Source organism: Anarrhichthys ocellatus, unplaced genomic scaffold (genome assembly GCF_004355925.1).
Source record: "Anarrhichthys ocellatus isolate YVR2014 unplaced genomic scaffold, GSC_Weel_1.0 scaffold86, whole genome shotgun sequence".
Lineage (NCBI taxonomy): Eukaryota > Metazoa > Chordata > Actinopteri > Perciformes > Anarhichadidae > Anarrhichthys > Anarrhichthys ocellatus.
The window spans coordinates 537,315-543,442 of NW_022280116.1; the positions used below are offsets into that span (position 1 = coordinate 537,315).

General features: G+C 43.1%; 1 protein-coding gene across 3 annotated transcripts in view; it reads right to left on the minus strand.

The window, feature by feature from the left end:
- slc39a10 (solute carrier family 39 member 10) overlaps positions 1 to 5,914 on the minus strand; it is a 29,881-nt gene extending 23,967 nt beyond the window's left edge. The window contains exon 1 of one of the 3 annotated variants that reach the window (XM_031874994.1): positions 5,776 to 5,914. The gene's annotated coding sequence lies outside the window, so the exon portion shown is untranslated. Of the gene's footprint in view, positions 1 to 90; positions 1,674 to 5,228 lie in introns of those variants that run through there. The other 2 variants (XM_031874993.1, XM_031874990.1) reach the window with 2 other exon arrangements.
- Positions 5,915 to 6,128: the final 214 nt, after the last annotated feature.

Consider the following 6,128-nt stretch of genomic DNA (forward strand, 5'->3'; position numbering starts at 1 on the left):
CACACACACACACACACACACACACACACACACACACACACACACACGCGGTAAAGAAACAACACCTTGGCAAAACAGAGCGATGCTTACCTTCAGTCACCAATAAGCCCCTCCAAAAGAAACAGGAGTTCGCGGCGCACCGATACAAAAGGTTCACGCCGGCGCTGACATAAGTCACAGGTTGAATGTTTTTGAGGCTTTTGAGTCCAGCGACTTAACTAATTTGTAGAGAGAGGAGGGGAGGCACAGGGCGGGAATGTGTGCGTGTGTCTGCATGTTTGAGCAGTCAGGGAGCACCTGACCAGCTACTCACGGTGTTCGTGTGTGGTGGGCCAGTCTGACCATTTTGCCTAGGTGTAAATCAGCAAAGGTTTGTTACAGCAGACTGTCCTAGGTAAAAATGATCCTCGCTAAGTTTGGTCCACCTACGTCAGTGCTGAGCTGGACTGACCCACGCCTCATCCTACATGCATTGAACGGTGGTGGGAACAATATATATTTCTACATTAAACTGACGCCTAATGTGGACAGTGCTCAAGCTAAAAAGCGGTTATGCGACAACAACAAAAAATAGCTGAGGCTGGCTGAGGTTAGATTGGATGTATTGGTTGAAAAATATTAGCTATCATGACTCAAAAAATGCCCCGTCTGCATAAAAGCGCCGTATCGTAAAAACAGCAGGAGTGTGGGAATGGTGTTACGTGTGCAGCAGATTGTGATCATGCTGAGCACGAAAACAAATTCAGCCGCCAGGCCCGATGTTTACACAGTTCTTATAAGGAACATGCAGCTGGAAGCACTGGTGGTTTTCACCCAGGGGTTTGTACTGTAAGGTATCAAGGTAAGGTTACATTTATTTAGGACTGATTTTAACTTCCCTTTTACCTGTAAGCTCCTAAGAACACTGGCTTGTGACATTCTAAATATAATGCTACAAAATTCGACTCAGGTGATTGACTGTAATTACAGCGGACAAATGCCAAAGGCCATTATTAATTCTATTGCAGGGCACAAAAAGTGGCATATTGTTAAACACATAGAAGCTGTAAACAATATTCAGCCATATACAAAAAATATCACCCAAAACGTTAGTGTAATGTAGCGGTTGGGAGGTCATTCTTGGATTTTTGGGCTTGATTTCAGCATCAGTATGGTTCATAATAAGGCCTTTCTATTGTCGCTTTGTCCTCAGTGGAACCGAAACAACAGAAAGTCAAAAATCCTAACAACAATTCCAAGCCAGGATATGACCGGTGTATTCCTGTGTTCATTGTGTCTGCTTTCTTTGTATCAGGGTGTAATCCGACAAATAAGTAACAAAACAATCTGGAAATAGAACCCACGTCTGGGTTTTCCATCCACATACGGTAAGCCTACTTTAGATGTTCAGCCAGCAAAGCCCAGACCAAAACACAATTTCAGCAACAGCGTACATATTTGGTATGAGAGACAAAGTTGGTTGCATTGTAATTCACGGATCAAAAAAAAAGAAAACTCATGAGGTCCCATCTGTAAGGGTTCGCTGAGCCTCGATTCTCCTTTTCCAGAACTCAATCATATAAGTGTACTTTGGCAGCTGTTAACTACATTACAAAGGCAACACAACATGTACAGTTGTGTGAAAAAGTGTTTGCCCCCTTCCTGATTTCTTGCATGTTTGTCACACTTAAATGTTTCAGATCATCAAACAAATTTAAATATTAGACAAAGATAATACAAGTAAACACAAAATGCAGTTTTTAAATGAAGGTTTTTATTATTAAGGGGGAAAAAAAATCCAAACCTACATGGCCCTGTGTGAAAAAGTGATTGCCCCCCCCCTGTTAAAACATAAATTAACTGTGGTTTATCACATCTTTGGAAAGCTGAGTTCAATTTCTCTAGCCACACCCAGGCCTGATTACTGCCACACCTGTTCTCAATCAAGAAATCACTTAAATAGGACCTGCTTGACAAAGTGAGGTAGACCAAAAGATCCTCAAAAGCTAGACATCATGCTGCGATCCAAAGAAATTCAGGAACAACTGAGAAACAAAGTAATTGAGATCTATCAGTCTGGAAAAGGTTACAAAGCCATTTCTAAAGCTTTGGGACTCCAGCGAACCACAGTGAGAGCCATTATCCACAAATGGCGAAAACATGGAACAGTGGTGAACCTTCCCAGGAGTGGCCGGCCGACCAAAATTACCCCAAGAGCGCAGCGACGACTCATCCAAGAGGTCACAAAAGACCCCAGAACAACATCCAAAGAACTGCAGGCCTCACTTTCCTCAATTAAGGTCAGTGTTCATGACTCCACCATAAGAAAGAGACTGGGCAAAAATGGCCTGCATGGCAGAGTTCCAAGATGAAAACCACTGCTGAGCAAAAAGAACATAAAGGCTTGTCTCAGTTTTGCCAGAAAACATCTTGATGATCCCCAAGACTTTTGGGAAAATACTCTGTGGACTGACGAGACAAAAGTTGAACTTTTTGGAAGGTGTATGTCCCATTACATCTGGCGTAAAAGTAACCCGGCATTTCAGAAAAGGAACATCATACCAACAGTAAAATATGTTGGTGGTAGTGTGGTGGTCTGGGGCTGTTTTGCTGCTTCAGGACCTGGAAGACTTGCTGTGGTAAATGGAACCATGAATTCTGCTGTCTACCAAAAAACCCTGAAGGAGAATGTCCGGCCATCTGTTCGTGACCTCAAGCTGAAGCGCACTTGGGTTCTGCAGCAGGACAATGATCCAAAACACACCAGCAAGTCCACCTCTGAATGGCTTAAGAAAAACAAAATGAAGACTTTGGAGTGGCCTAGTCAAAGTCCCAAGCTGAATCCGATTGAGATGCTGTGGCATGACCTTAAAAAGGCGGTTCATGCTCGAAAATCCTCCAATGTGGCTGAATTACAACAATTATGCAAAGATGAGTGGGCCAAAATTCCTCTACAGCCCTGTAAAAGACTCATTGCCAGTTATCGCAAACGCTTGATTGCAGTTGTTGCTGCTAAGGGTGGCCCAACCAGTTATTAGGTTTAGGGGGCAATCACTTTTTCACACAGGCCATGTAGGTTTGGATTTTTTTTTCCCCCTTAATAATAAAAACCTTCATTTAAAAACTGCATTTTGTGTTTACTTGTGTTATCTTTGTCTAATATTTAAATTTGTTTGATGATCTGAAACATTTAAGTGTGACAAACATGCAAAAAAATAAGAAATCAGGAAGGGGGCAAACACTTTTTCACACAACTGTATACGTGTGACAATGTAACAGTATTAAAACGCGTGATTACACAGTGTTAGTCTGTGCATAATATCCTTAAAAAAGGTGAAAGATCAGAGTTTTTGGGAGCATTTTGATTGCTTCTCACCGGCTCTCAACGGCAAATGGTGCCAACGGCGCCAACGGTGCAAACTACAGTGAAGTGCTGACAGAGCAGTGTTCACTTGAGAGGGAACCCGAGGGTGGGCACTATTACGCCTCCGAGACCAAATGCCCGCGAGCTAACCAGCGGGGCACGCTAACGTGCACTGAAAGCATGCATGGCAAGGAGAGGCTCGGATAACGACACACATAGAGAGAGGGTGACTTCATCCTCTGCTCAGGTAGACATGACTCCACTGCATCTCCACACAGCTTAATAGTTGTTTGCTGCTGTACTAAATGTTCAGAATTTGTTAAATACAGCTCCTTATAAGCTGCAATTTAAAGCTGTATGCTGCAATCATAAACACCTTACTGGTGTGTTGTGAATAAGGTTTGGTAACGTAACTCAACTCTCCGAGGGGAGCTGCACCGATATCACACACAAAGGTCAGTGTACTAGTCATGTTGAGTAGCACTCAGCCTGTGGACACAAGTTGTATAATGTCTTATGTGGTTGTGGAGGAGCTCTGTCGGGTCTGGGGACAAAAAAAAAATAGGCGTAATTAACTGCGCCCCTGGTCCCACATTATGTGGGTCAAGTAAGAACAGTACAGTACTCAGAACATAACTAACCCGTTATCCTCAACAGTATGTATGAGAACTGCCTGCCTCATCCACACGGAGCATGTGGAGGCGCAGATTACAAATATGGCACAAATTAAATTGCGATAGATATTGTACATGTCAACACTGAAGCTTACGTGTTGTATTAGATGAAAGGTTCTCTAATCCTGGGGGCATAGCGTTTCTTTGTCTTCTTTTATTAGACCGGGGTTAACGAGACAGAACAGTTAATACCAGGATGCTCCACACTGAATATATTTTAACTGGCTTCAACAACAAATAAAAAGTCTGCTCTACTTGCTTTACTAAATCCATTTTGGTTAATTGTATTTTTAACTGGTGCACTTGTAATTTTTACAGTTGTTAGTTGTGTTTTAACTGATGGGACATGCTGGCATTATATATTAGACACAGCTTAACTAAAAGGAAGCGATCCTTTACCTGAACAAGACCAGGCCGAAATAAAGCTACATAGCGTGGTACATATTATGACCAACATTCAAAACGTAGCCTAATTCAGCATCAGGAGCTCATACGGTGACATTTGTATAACCGGTGTGTGATTTAATGAATCATTTGCACTGTGTAAGTCACTACCTATATACTGTAGACAGAGAAATAGATACAACTTGTTGCACGTCTGCATATCATTTCTCCAATTCTGACAGTTCATAAAAATCATCAAAGGATCATCGGAGGACATTTTAGGGGACGGGAGTAGTGTTTAATCTTTCTTTCAAGACAAACATATCATTGATTACGTGCTTAATCCACAGACATTTTAATATTGCAGTTCAACAGTGTAAATTGAATGGGCTGGTTCATGAGGACGCACTGTATGATTAAAAAAAAAAAAAAATCATATTTTACAGCATGCATTTGGGGCCACAGTTCTGTTTGTGCTGTTTTTAAGGCAGCTGTGCTAATTAATGCGTGTAAAGCTGCTATTTTACATGCTAAGTGCTCTTCAGCACTTAGTGATTCAGTGATCAGCACACTACTGTTACTTTATAGCAAACGGCACACATTTACTCATGCGTGCTCTAAATTAAGCTCTTCCACATTTAAATGTTTGTACTACGTTACAATAGATCGCACTGAATATGTATCAGCACGGACAATGAGGCTTAAATGTAAAATGTACATGCGACCAAAAAACGGTCGCTGTGTGTCCGCCCAATAAGGGGGCGTAAAAATGCACTTTGACGGGGAGCAAATAAAACAATCAGTTTAAAAACAACTCGGTCACATACGTTTGTCTTGCTTTCAATCTTGCAGCCACGCTGTTGAAGAAGCACAGACGCGATACCGCTCATCAGTCTAGTCTACTGAGTGAGCTTAAACGCCGCACGTGGTGCGCATAATGCAACGCCGAGCACCCCTCTTTCCTCGTCATTGAAACGTGCCTTTACAACACCGCAGCGTTTAAACTCATCAAAACGCGTTCACCACCAGCACACAGCTAGTCGCCATTGTCCACCGCGAGCCCCGGAAAGCTGACAAGAGGCACGAGTTCAAAGCCCGACGCGTTTGTTTAGCCAACAGTCGCCCCTCTCGGACAGGCTAATGCTAACGCTAATCTAGAGAGGAAGGCAACAATTCAGCCAGCTAACGTTAGCTAGGAGACGACTCGCAGGGAATTGGCTCACAGCCTACAGAGAGCAACGATAACACACGTTGCCAGATATTCCGTAACGCACGCTCACATTAGTGGTTACTAACATCTACACGTCGTGGCGAACGCTGTCCGGGTCCATGTTGTGGGAGTGAATGACAACAAATGGGTTTTTATATAGTTACCTCACTCGAGTGCCGTGTGCATCTCCTCTTCGCTCGGTACCAAAAAAAAAAGAGAAAACCACCGGTCTGGTTTACGTCAACGCACGTCATTCACCAACGTTTTTAACGAACTTTCCGTAGCATCGCGACAGGGGCGGACCAACAGTCTGCGCTATCTGCGCAAAGAGTTTGAGAAAACAATGACTCTTCTTTCCGCCAGATTGTGTCTGGGCTGTCATATGACTGGCTGAGGAAATCAGCCAGTCATCAGACAAATACACCCTCTCATTTTATTACAGCTCATCATAACAGGAAGATGAGGTCACAACCCGTGCTCTGACACTTAACGTGATTAGTTTGTTACGGGGTGCCAT